This window comes from Euphorbia lathyris, chromosome 10, assembly GCF_963576675.1.
Source record: "Euphorbia lathyris chromosome 10, ddEupLath1.1, whole genome shotgun sequence".
In the NCBI taxonomy this organism is placed as follows: Eukaryota; Viridiplantae; Streptophyta; class Magnoliopsida; order Malpighiales; family Euphorbiaceae; genus Euphorbia; species Euphorbia lathyris.
Window position 1 is genome coordinate 15,748,508 of NC_088919.1, and position 15,275 is coordinate 15,763,782.

At 40.3% G+C, this 15,275-nt stretch overlaps 1 pseudogene; it reads left to right on the forward strand.

Moving 5' to 3' along the window:
• The first annotated feature begins 11,432 nt into the window (after positions 1 to 11,432).
• On the forward strand, positions 11,433 to 14,477 carry LOC136209423 (alpha carbonic anhydrase 4-like; annotated as a pseudogene).
• The last annotated feature ends 798 nt before the right edge of the window (positions 14,478 to 15,275 follow it).

Consider the following 15,275-nt stretch of genomic DNA (forward strand, 5'->3'; position numbering starts at 1 on the left):
GTCTCAGGTTTGTATGATTTTGTGACTTTATTATTTTATGAACTACGTTTGGGATGCTCGAGTCATATTGTTTGATTGAATTGTCATTTATGAATATGGCAGGAATCAGCTTTAGTGCGTTCTCCATTAGTTCATGTCGGTCTTAAGGCTGATAATCCTTTTGCTGGTTTGGATTTTTCGTTTTTGAAAGGACCGCCTAACGCCGTAGCTGACTCATCCTTGCCTAGTGATGATTCTTTGAGTGATGCTCGTGCCAATCTCAGTAAACTTGTCGCCTCTCCTCTTGACTCTTGGACTCCGACCCGTGTTGAACGAGCTATGATTGATTTTGACCTTATGATGGGTGTGTGTGTTCATCCCTTCAAGACTGAGCCGTTGAAATCCGCCAAGAACCACGTATTATTTTGCTATCAGTCCTATGTTACTGAGAAAAACGTGGCAGCAGGTCTCGCAGCTCGAGTTAGATCAAATATGGCAGAGTTAGAGGCCTACAGCAAGAAGTTTAATGCTCTGGTTGATGCTGAAGAAGCGGATAGGCAACGATTAGCCAAAATTGCAGCTGTAGAGGAGCGGCTTGCGGTATTGGAGAAGGAGGTGGCTGAAGCTCGAGCGTTTAAGGAAGATATGGTTAGAGCTAGCTCCGGGTTTAGGGCTTGTTTCCCGCGGATGGAGGAAGAGTTGGGCCGTGAGAAAGATCGATTGGCCAATCATTATGATGAGATGTTGGCATGGCACCGACAGAGCGAGCAACACAAAGAGGCTGCCTCCAAACTTTGTGAATCTTGGGCGAAATACCCAAAGCCTGATTTTTGTTTGTTTCCGTGAGGTACGTTCACGGGTTGCCCGTACTTTTCATCTTTGTTTTGAGTTTGTACGCTTATTCTTTCATTTATTTATTTGTGTAGCACAAATGGACATTGTTTTGTGAGTTGATTGCCGTTTGAACATTTGCTAAGTCATCTATTTTTGGCCATGGCACACTTATTCTTTTATTGATGAACATTTATAGCACTTGCAAAGACAATATATAAATGTCCAGAAAAATTGTAAATGCCCAGAAAAAGAGCGCATACGCCCTGCGTGCACCTGGTTACGCCCCGCGTATTCTCGCTCCTGGAGTACATCTTCTATGCGCGTCTAGTACACGTCCTGCGTCTTTGGGGCACGCCCCGCGTATGAGAATGCACGCCCTGCGTATTTGTGCTCCTGGAGCTGTCTTTTACACGTCTGGTTTACGCCCCGCGTATTGTCAAACACGCCCTGCGTATTTGAGCTTCTGATCTTGGAACATCTAAAGAAGAGATTTACGCGTGGCATCTTTGGCATTACGTCGAGCGTAAATGAGCCTCTGGGGTGTGACTTTCGTGCGTGCCTGAGTCACGCCCTGCGTGAAATAAAGACGCCCCGCGTACTTGGCTTTTAGAGCTGTCCTTCGGGATGTGTTTCCTCTATGCCTTGTTGGCTGGCTACTTCGCACGTTACGCATCATGTGTTGTGCGTGACGCTCCCATCGGTTCCTGTGTTAATTACGTCCCACATACTTTGAAAATATTTCTTCAAATATTTACCGTTAATGTATCTCCTATGTGGTTCTCCGTCTAAGCTCTTTAACCAATACGCGTTTCCAGGAAGCTCTTTGTGGACTTGAAATGGTCCTTCCCAGTTGGGCGACCATTTCCCAAGCTCACGGTCCTTCGTCCCGATTGGTAGAATTAGCTTCCACAATAGCTCGCCCTCTTTAAAGTTTTTCTTTTTTACTTTCTTGTTGTACACGTCTTCGATTTTCTTTTTCTGGATCATCATGCAATCGAGCGCCTTTTGTCTTTCATAATCCAAGTCTTCGAGTTCCATAGTCATGGCTTGCACATAATTATCCGGCTCTAAATCATGTTGACGCATCACTCGGAGTGAAGGAACGATGACTTCCAATCGTATTACCGCATCATGGCCAAAGGTTAGGAAAAATGGACTTACTCCGGTCGCCCGTGTCTTAGATGTTCGCATAGCCCACAGTGTTTCTGAGAGAACTTTGTGCCATTCTCTAGGATTGTCTTCTAGCATCTTTTCCAAGATTTGAATTAGAATTTTGTTGGATGCTTCGGCTTGACCATTTGCTTGTGCGTAAAACGGAGTGGAATGTATCAATTTAATTTCGTACTCTTCTACGAACTCGTTCATATCTTCGCCTGTGAACATGGTCCCTTGATCCGTGGTGATGGATTCTGGGATTCCGAATCTATGAATCAGGTTCTCTTTGATGAATTGGATCACTTGCGTTTGGCCGACTTGCTTCATTGGTGCTGCTTCTACCCACTTGGAAAAGTAATCTGTGGCAACTATGATGAAACAATGACCTTTTGATGAAGCTGGGAATATTTTCCCTATTAGATCAATAGCCCATCCTCTAAAAGGCCACGGCTTCACCACTGAGTGTAATTCTTCTGAAAGGACTCGTTGGATTTGGCCATACAGTTGACACTTCTTGCAACCCTTCGCATATGTGATGCAATCGCGTAGGATCGTTGGCCAGAAGTATCCATGGCGATTGATAAGCCATCGCATTCTCCTTCCAGACTGGTGAGCTCCGCATATGCCTTCATGGACTTGCTTCATGACTTCCATTGCTTTTGGGAAGCCGACACATTTGAGTAGCATTCCGTCGTAGCTCTTACGGTACAAATCACCTGCCATCAACATGTAATTTCGAGATTGAATGCTTAGTGAATATTTTACTTTTTTGGAAGGATCATTAAGGTAATCGATGAATGGTTTCCTCCAATCTTGAGCTAAGTTAATATCGATGTCGAATGATTCAAATTGGACGCCTCTATCCGCCACGGAAGGAAGGCCCTGTCTTCTGATGATAACGACTTTGTATGCTGTATCTTTGGAGATTTTCATTCCAGAAGTGATTTGGGCTAACTCGTCAGCTTCCCAGTTGTCATTTCTTGGAATATGCTCCAAACTGACCTCATCAAACATTTCCAGAAGTTGAATTGCAAACGCGAAATAAGGTAGCAAAGATAAACTTGAGCATTTATATTCTCCTGTTAGGTGCCGGATAACCAATTGTGAATCACCGAAAATCTTGACCTCTTTCGCTCCTAGGTCTATCAAGATTTCTAAGCCGATGATTAGAGCTTCATACTCAGCCTGGTTGTTCGTGCATTCAAAATCCAAGTTTACCGCTAATATTGTTTTAGTCCCGGATGGGGCTGTGATGATCACTCCTGCTCCGTTGGAACTGTCTGTGCTTGAACCATCGAACTTTAACTGCCACGGTTCTTTGTGCGTCAGATAAATTGGCAGTTCTGCTTCTTCGGGATATTGAAAGTTGGTTGGGTGGTCGGCCACAAAATCTGCAATTGCTTTCCCTTTTATCGAGGATTGCGGGAGATACACCAAAGTGAACTCGGCCAATGCTAGTGACCATTTTCCTATTCTTCTTGAGAGGATAGGCTGGTTTAGCATGTATTTGATTAAGTCGGTGCTAGCAATCACATAAACTCTCGCTTTGAGCAAGTAATGCCTCAACTTCGTGCAAGCAAAATAGAGGGCTAAGTACGTCTTCTCAACTGGGTTGTACCTCGTTTCTGCCGATAGCAATGTTCGACTTAGATAGTAGATGGCTTGTTCATGACGGTTTGCATTGTCTTGGGCAAGCAAGCATCCAATTGACTCGTCGGTTGCTGATATATAGAGCTTGAGTGGAGTATCCTCCCTTGGTGGCATCAACACAGGTGGGTTGCTCAAGTAAGTTTTGATCTCTTCGAACGCTGCTTGATGCTTGTCGTTCCACGTGAAGCTTTCTTCATCTTTGAGTCTTAACAGATCTGAGAATGCTCTGGATTTTCCAGCCAAGTTTGATATGAATCGTCTCAGGTAGTTTACTTGGCCCAAGAACCGCTGCAACTCCTTCTTGTTTTTCGGAGGTTGCGCTTCTTTGATTGCTTTTGCCTTATTGTCATCAATCTCGATCCCTCTTTGATGGACTAAAAATCCGAGGAAGTTTCCTGCTTTGACCCCGAAGGCGCACTTTAGAGGATTGAGTTTCAAATTGTACTTACGCATCCGCTCGAAGCTCTTCCTCAAATGGCCGACGTGTTCTGCCTCTCGCTTGGATTTGACAATGATGTCGTCTACATATACTTCCATGGAGGTGCCGAGTAAATCGTGAAAAATGGCATTCATTGCTCTTTGGTATGTGGCGCCGGCATTTTTCAAACCGAATGGCATGACGACCCATTCGAACGTACCAATTGACCCTGGGCATCGAAATGCCATTTTTGCAATGTCTTCTTCGGCAATGGGGATTTGGTTATATCCCGCATAGCAATCGCAAAGAGATATTAATTCATTTTTAGACACGGCATCTACTAGCATATCGGCAATAGGCATCGCATAGATGTCTTTTGGCGTAGCTAGATTTAGATCGCGGAAATCTACGCATACGCGTAATTTACCGTTCTTTTTTACTACAGGCATGACGTTAGATAGCCATACTGCGTACTTTGCTGGTCTGATGAATTTAGCCTTGAACAGCTTTTCTATTTCTTCCTTCACCTTGCCTTCAACCTCTTTGCTCATCCTTCTTGTTGGTTGTTTGAAGGGTTTGAACTCCGGTTTGATTGGCAATCTATGTTCCACTACGTCCTTGCTCAACCCGGGCATTTCATCATAATTCCAAGCGAAACAGTCTTTGAACTCCTGGAGCAAAACGATGATAGCTTCCTTTAACGTTGGTCGTAGTAAGCTACTGACGAACGTAACCCGAGGTTCCTCTTCTGTCCCTAGGTTCACTTCGTCTAGAGGGTCGACTGCCATGGAACCTTCATCTTCTAACTTCGGGTTTGCCCTTTTCAGATCTTGTAATTGGATTTCTTCTCCTTGAGGATCTAGTTCTGCTATTCCTTTGGGTGCTTCGATTTCTGAGACCCTCATGTCGTTCTCCTAGTATAGTTTCTCCGCTAGTTGTTGTGCATTCAGTTTTGATATAGCGGTTGAAGCCACCGCTTCTTTTCCGGATGTTGTCTTAATCATGGAATCTCTTCAATTATCGGTTCATCACGGAATGGCCTTCGACGGGGCACGATTGCCGTTGGCCTTAGGATATTATTAATCTCTTCGCCACATGATTGCTCTTTGTAATTGGATCCCACTCGGATTGGGCCTATAGATTCCTCGTAGAGTCTAGCCTCGACCACATCTGAGTAGGTTTCGAATGGTTTCTCGTTTTCCCGAATGACTTCCACCTCGTCTCCCTTCCAGAACAGAAGAAGTTGGTGTAAAGACGAAGGGATGCATGAGTTGGAGTGAATCCAATCTCTCCCTAACAGTGCCTGGTAGCTCGCGGTTGAATTTACCACGAAGAAAGCGGCCATGGTGGTGTGAGAGCCAACGGTGAGTTCCAATGGTAGGACGTCGTATGTCTTTGCAATTTCTCCCGTGAAGGCTGAAACTGACACTTCTGATGAGATTATATCTTCCTCTGATTTCCCTAAGGCTAGGACCACCTTCATAGGCATGATGTTAACGGCTGATCCATTATCGATGAGCACTCTGGAGATTGGTTTGCCATCTACATGAGCCTTGACGTATAGAGGTTTGATATGGCGAGTCATCCTTGGAGTGGGCTTGTCAAAGTAAACCCTCTTCATGCCCTCTTCACCCGGTGCCTTCGATGCTGCGTCTTCTTGCTCCTTGTACTTGGGCTTGGGGAATTCTTTCTTGATGTCTTCGCTTCTAAAATCCGAAGGTAAGATTAAAGAGGTAGCTGCACAATCTACCCGTATGATGAAATCTCCAACCCGGATTTGGAGGTTCTTCTCTTGGTTTTTTCCTCCTCTTTTCGCATCGTTGGAGTTGACGCTGGATGACTCCTTTTGACTATTTCTCTTTTCTGCCTCTCTTTTCCTTAATCTTCTCTTTGCATTCCTGGAGAGAGGCTTTGGGAATTTCTTGTGGCTATTCAATTGCCATTGATTGAGGGGTGACGTGCTCGAGGGTGTCACGAAACGTGGCCGTTGTTGTTGCACATCTCTTATCTTTGTATTCTGTGATTGCCTTGAGCTTTCCTCCAACTTTGATGGCGTCGCTTTTGGTACCCATATCTGTCGGGTTCTCATGTCACCCTGTTGCTTTCCTTTGCCCCCCCCCCACACTAGTGAAGTGGCATTGATCATATTGGCTACTGGGAATGGGTCCTCGTCGATCAGCATGCTTTCCTTCTTTTCCGGGAATTGGAGTATCCCGCGGTTAATCCTATCCTGCACGGCGTTTCTAAAACCAAAACATGCTTGAGTGTTGTGGCTCCAGTTGTCGTGATACTTACAGTAGTTTCGTCCGTGTATTTCTTCTTTGGATGGGATCACATGTCTAGGAGGCAATGTGATGAACTACTCCTTTAGCAGGTAGTCGAAGATCTCTTCCGTCTTCGAGACGTCAAACGTATATTGAGTGGTTGGGATCCTTTTAACTACCTCTGGTGCTTTGGGATTCTTTACCAACACGGGACATGTTCGAGATCCGGTGTTCGTTAAGTCGGCAATGGCTACCTCATGCATTTGTACCTCCCCTTGGTAGCTTCCCACAGAGTTCTTCTTACGTCGATGATCTTCCCTCATCAACTCCGCGTACTCTGAAACCTTGGCCACCAACTCGTAGTAGTCGCGAAAATCTATCCCCTGAAATTTCTTCCGGCTTTCGAATTCCAACCCACGTTGGGCAATCTTCACAAACTCGACCTCGGGGATGTTGATTCGACAACGATGTCGCATCTTTTTGAATCGGTTGATAAAATTTTCAATCGGTTCTCCATGTCGCTGCGTCATTCGGGACAGCTCCGCAACACAGATCTCGGGCTCCGTTCGATAGAACTGGTTGTGGAACAGTCTTTCCATTTGTTCCCATCCATGAATGGATCCGGATGGTAAGGTGGTGTACCAAGAGAAAGCTGGTCCCGTTAGTGAACCTGGGAATAGCCGCAAGCGTAACATGTCGAAGTTTGTGTCCATGCTCAAACCGCTGCACTGAAAGGTGAAGCGTGCCACGTGCTCCACAGTGGATTGCCCTTCTTCTCCTGAAAATAAAGCGAAATCGGGTACTCTAAAATTGTGGGGTAAAGGGTATAGCTGATCATAGTGCCGTGGATATGGTTTCTAGAACTTGGGTCGGTATACTTCCCTCACGGCTGGCCCATAGATCTCTTGGACGATGTTTCTTATGCGTTGGGCCTCTCCCAAGTTGTTGGTGGGCTCCATGCGTGTGTGCGTCGTCCGTTGTGGGTGAGAGTTGGTTTATCTCACATTGCCCCCCGCATTACGAGCATAGCTTTCCTCGTAATGTTCGGCATGGTTACTAGGTCCGGTATGAGATCTAAACTGTTGTTGAGGTGGCGGGATTTGAATAGGTTCTGGGTTGATCCTGTCACCGCGCTCATTGAACCTGAGATTCTCTTCTCAAGCTGGTGGCGGGGTATACCTTTCCCCAGCTCCTGATGTCGGTGTTTTCTTCCCATCGTCTACCGGTCCTTGAGATGTCGCCCTTTGTGTGAACAGCTCGACGCACTTTTCCGGGATTTTGCTGATCTCGCCGGTTAAATCAACGATCCTTTCCTCGAGAGCCGATCCCTTGTTGGAATTGTTCACCACCTCGTTGTTGGCTTGCAATGCCTTGCACACATCCTCATAACTTTCTCTCATGGATTGCGAAAATCCATGTAGAAATTGGTCGATCTGCTTCTCTAGTTTCGCTAAAAATGGTGCCATGTCGAATATGGGTGGGCCTTGAGGTTGTTGGTTTGCACCTTCGCTATTGTTCATGGTCTCAGCCGCACAACCTTCAGGCATGCCGGGTTCGTTGCTCTGATCCCGGTTCTGATTTTGACTCTCTTCGGAGTCTGATGGGATGGGATCTTTCCCCGTGTTCTTCCTAGGAGGCATTCTTCGTGAGTACTTATGGGTGAAAATTATGAAATTATGTTAGTAATCTAGTGCTAAAAAAGAAAGAACAAGGAAATAAATAAATGCTTATCAATGGAACAAAAGCAAGGCATGAAAAACAAGTGGTTTAAAAAATGAGCGTGAAGAATATATACGTGGTATGAAAAAACAAGTCTTACAAATTTTTGGCTAAGCCAAAACAAAAAATAAAAGGTCCCACTGGGCGTGCCAAAAATTGTTAGCGTTAGCTAATAAATTTTGATAAAGTGGAAGTGGGGCGAAAAAAATAAATGTGATATGAAAAAAGTTACAGAAGAAATAGGCACAAAAACGGGTTCTAAAATTTTTGGCAAAGCTTAAAAATCGGTCCCACTAGGCGTGCCAAAAGTTGTTAGCGATATTTTGCGAATATACTAATTTTCAACCTTGTCACGTGTGGTTAGGGTGCGGGCGTGCCAGAGAAGATTACTTCTCAATTAAAATGGTTAAGTTTATGAAATTTGCGCGTCAAAACTTAAATTTTAAACGAAACGATTGGCGAGGGACGCAAGGATTGAAAAAGTCCCTCTTGGGTCTCTAGCGCCGTTATAGAAACTTTGCTAGATAAATTGTTTTATTTAAGCTAATGTGAATAAATTGAAAACGTGAAAAATAAAGAAATTGAAAGATGCGAAATTGACACAAGATTTAGTGAAAATTGGTATTTTATTGATGAATAAGTGTTTGAAACATGAAATTGGAAATGAATTACAATTGAGAAATTTCTATATTAGACATATAGGTAATCAATTGAATTGGAACAAACAAATCAATACAAAGAATTGAAATGCGATAAAATAAATTGAAATTCAACAACAAACTCGGAGCCACAATAGCTATCTCGGATTGAAGTTGAATTTTGGTGTAGGTGCGAGGTCCTCGGAGAGCTGCAACCGGTCGGGCCCGTACGGTATGTGCTTTGTGCAATGACTAAACGTTGGTAGGCAAATGGGACAGATTTAAACTTTGACTTTGGGGAGCTTGGTTGGAGTGCTTAAGAACACGGAATTGGACGAGTAAATAGTGTAAATTGAACTTCGGGAGGTTAGGAACAACTTTCTATAAGGGATCGAAGGCTAAAACGAATTGTAAACAGACGAAATTGAGGATTGAAAATGACTAGTTGAATCTGGAAAAATCTGGAAACAGAATGTCTAAAATGATTTGAGGTGCAAAGATCAGCTTGTAAACGGAGTTTCCGGACACGGAATTAAGTGAATCAAAAGGCTAGATCGAAATTCAGGACGTTAGGAACAACTTTGTCGAAGGGATCGAAGGCAAAAAATGACGTTAAATGGACAGAATTGGGTTTTGAAAAAGGATGGACGAATCTGGAAAATTACTTCAGAAATGAAATTCTAATTGAAAAATTGAGCAGAGTAACAACTTAGAAACACTAATTTGAGTTGAGAAACTTGAAAAGAGGCTTTTGGAACTTGAATTGAAGCTAAAGGAAGCTAAATGAAGGATTAAAACTAAGAAAAACGAAGAACGAAAAGAAGAACTTAGAAGAACTTGAAGAACTAGGAGCTAAGAGCTAAAAACTAAAAAAAGAGCATTGGGAGTAACCTTTAGAGAGGGGTTTTGTTGTGTGCTGAGTGTGTGTTTTAGTGTAGGGGAGGGGGTCTATTTATAGTATTTTTAAGTGGCGTTTTGGTAATTAGTTAGTGGTATTAGGGTATTTTGGTCTTTTCATCATCAACTAACTCAACTAACTCCAACTAACACTCCCACTAACTTAACTTCCTCAACTGCCGTTGACTGTTTCCGGAAGAGACGATACGCCCCGCGTAATGTCCTACTACGCCCTGCGTGTTGTGGCTCCTGGGCCTTGTGCGTTTCATTGATGATTTTTACGCGTGGCGTCTCTGGTGTCACGTCCCGCGCAAAGGAGTACGCCCTGCGTATTGGCGGATACGCCCTGCGTATCCGTGCTTCTGATCTTGGAACACTCTGCGGATGCATCTTACGCATGACGTATTGGCAAATACGTCCCGCGTAAGAAAGTACGCCCCGCGTAATGTGAAGGACGCGCTGCGTATTTAAGTCTCTGACGTTGATTTCTCCGGACGCCTTGTTTACGCGCTGCGTATTGAGGACACGCCCGCGTGGTGCCGGACTCTCTCATGGGTTGAAGGTTAGCTTACACGTGTATTATTTTCTAGAAAATATAAACTATATCCTAAAAACATGACCCAAGCATTTTATATACATAAAAATAATTATTTTATTTTTTGGGCCAACAGTTATATTTACCAATTGTGAGAGAAGAAAGACGCTTCAACTATAAATTATTAATAAAAAAAATGAAATAAGAAGGACACTAAGAGTGGAGAGAGACTCTTTATTAATCGAGAGGATGGAAATGCTCTTAGTAATTTGAACAGCCACTAAGAGACTGTTTGAATTAATTTTTAATTCTCCTCACATTTTAACTTAAGAGCTATTGGAAATGTTCTAAATCTTTAAAACAAATTAATTTTTTAATTTTTTTAGACTTTTAAGGCCTTTTTACAAGTGTAAATGATTAATAATGTCACGTTAAACAAGTTTAAGAAGGTGACGGTCCTTAAAAAAAATGCTAGTAAAACACCATGTAAGTTAACATGGCTGATTAGGTTGTTTGAACAATTTAGGGACAAATGATTAAGTTTTCAAAAAAAAATAGTCTAATTTTCTTAAATAAACTAAACGGTGTTAACATAAGGTTTTGGTATGGTGGTAAAGGCTCCTCCTTTCTTAACTATATGTTCAGATTCGTTTATCATCTTTGAGAATGGAAAGAATTCAATGCAAATTTTCAGAGAGAAGGAATATTCATTGTTCAAATCCAAAAGGAAAAAAACTGAAGGGTAAATAATTTATTAGTCCTTCATTTTTTACCTAACACATTGTTTAGTTTTCTTATTTTGAAAAACACATTATATGGTCCTTATTTTTTGTCAATATTAATACTTTGGTCCTTATTTTTATTTTTTTTTAGATTTTTAACCGTTATATTTAGCATAAACAGACAGACAGAAAATAACATAGTAACATGGTCATTTTGTATTGTGCTATGGTTGTTCTGAAAGCTAAGATATGGTAGGTTAAAGATCTAAAACAAATAGACAAAAGGACCATAGGATTAATATTGACAAAACATATGGACCTTATAATGTGTTTTTCAAAATCGAAGGACTAAACAGTGTGTTATGTAAAAAAGTAGGGACTAATAAATTATTTATCCAAAACTAAATGTTTTTTTTTTAATTTACCAAAAAATTAAAGTATTTTTAATAATTGAATTAAAAAAAACGATACTTTTATCGTATTTTGAATTAGATCAAACAAAATAAATATTTTTGTAGGATATATGTTGTTTGAGTTTAATTTTAAAGTAGGAAAGATATCCGTTTTCCAGTAACGGAAGTACAACGGAGAAATCCGTGTAAAAACTGAAAAGGCCGATACTTCTCCGTTGTCATTCCTTTTTCTTCGTATAAGTAACAGACAGATACAAGAGAAGAAGAATGTCTCTCTGTCTCTACCTTTCTTCAAAACCTTAAAAACAACAAACACACTCTCTCTGATTCCTTCCTTGTCCAAAACAATGTCTCTATTTTCTCTCTTCATCCTCTGCTCCTCACTCTTCGTGGTCGTCTCCACCGCGCTTGTCTCCGAAGTTGGTAATTAAGCTGCTGCCTCTCTGCATTCTACAGTAATGTTCACATAGATCCTAATGATCAAATTTGATAGGATGTTTTGAATCTGGGCGCTAGGATTTTAATCGACTTATATCAAAATCAAATTCATTTGATCATCACAGTCACGTCAGGGTCCACATGAACATTACAGCTGTTATTTGGTCATCAGGTCCACGTGAACATTACTGATGTTATTCTTCTTATCTTATGTTGTGATAATTGTAATTGTAATTGACAGAGGAGGAAGCCCAATTTTCATATGTAGAAGGGACTGGAAAAGGGCCAAAAAGATGGGGGAAAATAAAGCCCCAGTGGAAACTTTGTGGTAATGGAGATATGCAATCGCCTATTGACCTTCTTCATAAAAGGGTAAAAACTGTTTCTGTTTTAGGTAAATTGCACAGAGATTATAAGCCAGCTCCTGCTTCTATTAAGAACAGGGGCCATGACATTGAGGTATGTTTTTATTTCTAATTTTGATTTGATTTGATTGATAGAATATAAGCTTTGTTTTTTGAGAAATGATTTTGATGATTATGCAGGTGATTTGGAAAGGAGATGCTGGAAAAATTCAGATTAATGGGACTTCTTACAAACTTAAACAATGTCATTGGCATTCACCTTCTGAGCACACCTTCAACAATTCAAGGTTCTTTTTCATTAATTTACAAAATTCATACTTTTAGCGGCACAGATTCCTATTTTTAGTGGCAGAATTAGATATTCCCCCACAAGTATATTGTCATTTGTATGATATTGACAAAAATACACATGATCCGGTTATACGACACAAAATCAACATGCAATTTTATTGTTTGGGTTTAGCTTAGTAGGTATTGTGTTATTTTTAGGTTAACACAAAATTGATATGTAAATTTTTGGGTTGAGTTAGAGTTAACCCAAAAACGACACGAAATTACACACGAATATTTAAGATTATTGTTATATTCTCTCATATTTTTATACATAATTACACGAAATTATATGTAATAAAATTATAATTATATCCTATAGATATGATTTGAACTTGTTTTTTTTAACACAACCCTCTGACATGATATTAACAGACTTCTTGATGGTTAGGGTTAACATATTACTCTAGAAATGATATACGATTTAACAATAGTATCATATCTTCTTATATTTTAAGAAGTTATCATCAATATATATGCACAACAAAATTACATATAACCTGAAAACACGACATTGGTTAACACGATTGTAACACAAAAAATTTGAATTTGGGTTCGGATCTACTCATTTTAACACGAAACCAAAAATGACGTGACATGACACGAACACGATAATTGTAAGGTGCGCAAAAAAAAGTGGTAATTGCGGAGAAATGTTATAATTTAGTGAGTATAATATATTCCGCCACAAAAGGTTATCTTTTGTGCCGAATATTCGCCACAACAACATTTAGTGACGAAAGTCTGATTATTCGTGGGACATATTTCCCCGCAAAAGATCGTGTGTTCTTTTAGTGATATTTATTTATGTCTGTTTGTTACTGGAAAGGTATGAATTGGAGCTTCATATGGTCCATTCGAGCTCTAAAGGAGAGATAGCTGTTGTGGGAATAGTTTACAAATATGGCCGACCTGATCCATTCCTTTCAAAGGTACGTATAATCAAAGTTTAATTGTAAACTATGTGCACTGACACTTCTCATCATTAGTAGTGTTTCCGCGTTTCGTATCCCTGTCCATGAGGCTATTTTATGAAGTTTATGTTTTAGAAATAACATTCCGGTGTACATGTACAATTGAAATCTAATATATTTTCCAACTGTTGGTTTGTGATAGTTGGTGCAGCATGTAAAGGGAGTGGCTAAAAAAGAGAGATTTAGGAGTAGTAAACCCAGGAGATATCAAATTTGGAAGCAGAAAGTATTACAGATATATTGGTTCTCTTACTGTTCCTCCTTGCACTGAGGGTGTTGTCTGGACTATAAGCAAAAAGGTCCTTAATTTACATATATATGACCATTTTTTTCATCTATCGTTGCTTACCTTTTCGATAAATTACATTTACATACGTGGTGTACAACCTTTGTCCTATTTCACAATTTGGTGTACAACTTTCAATTTTGCATACCAAACTGTACAACCTTTAAGTGACTTCCCACTAAAATGTACAGTCGGTAATTATGGCCGTTCAACGCGGCACATCAGCTATTTGACCTCTTTAAAAGTCAAAAATTGATGTGGCGCCACGTCAGCACCTTTGACTTGTATGGAGGTCTAATTGCTGATGTGACGTGTTGACCGGATATAATTACCAGGTGTACACTGGGAGGTCACCAAAAAATTGTACAGCTTTGTGTGCAAAATTGAACATTGTACACCAAAGTGTAAAAATGGACAAAAATTGTACGCTATGTATGTAATTTATCCTTATCTTTTCTGATTGTTCTCCTAAATAAAACATCTTTTATCATTATTATTGATAGGTGAGGACAGTTTCAAGGGACCAAGTACGAGCTTTAAGGGACGCCGTTCATGATGTAAGCAACTGATATTCTCAACTGGGAAAAGTTTTACTGTGAATCGGAATCAGTACTAATCACTCTATTCAGATAATGTCAAGCATTAATACTGGTTCCATCCCGTTGTAGAAATTTTCCGAGCAGTTTTACTAACACGGGATTCCTTAATTTGTATGTTTCAGGGATACGAGGCAAATGCGAGACCTACTCAGGCATTAGATGGAAGGGCAGTTTACATGTACCATCCAAGTGGCAATGGGAACTTTCTGTAGGGATGTTTAAGCTTTAAACAATGTTCAACTGATCATTGGCCTGCTTTATATATGGAATAATTGATCAGCTGTGTATATGTTTATGCTTTATGGTTAATGTTTTATGGGATGTTTGATCTTGTTTCTCAAATGTTACTTACTTCCATCAATAAGGCATTGCAAACGTCAAGAAACAGCAACAATAACAATTAAAAAGGATTCATGACAAAACATTAATGCTGAAACGGTAAAATATTCACAAATTAATGTGATCTTGAAACAATTTTATGTTGTGACTATTGAAATTGCCTAGAAAATCTCCAAGAATGCAACAAATTATATACCGTTGGACTTGTCTTAATTAGACGGTCATTTTAAGATCCCAGAAGCTCAGGTAAAAAAAATTCTGGTGAATATAATCCGGCGATTTGTTTTTCTGTGAGAAAAAAATATCCAGAAAATTTTTAAAAAATTCCAGAAAATGTAGAACATCATTCTGAGAAACTTTAATTCTTGACTCAAAGTGAGATTCCTTACGGTTTAGTCCCAAATCAACGGAATCCGACGATTAGGTGGGCGTTTTCCGGTGAGAAAACAGAAAGTACCCAGAAAATTCTCAAAAAAACTCCAGAAAATGTAAAACATTATTTTCATAAACTTTAATTCTTGGGTCGAAGCATGATTTCTTACGGTTTAGTCCCAATAAAATAATTTCCTTAATTTTATCCATTTTACATGCTTCAACAATTTATTGGGTCAAAACCGTAAGAAATATTTTGAGCCAAGAATTAAAGTTTCTTAAAATGATGTTTTACATATTTTAGAATTTTTTGATAATTTTCTGGGCATTTTTTGGTCTTACCTTTCA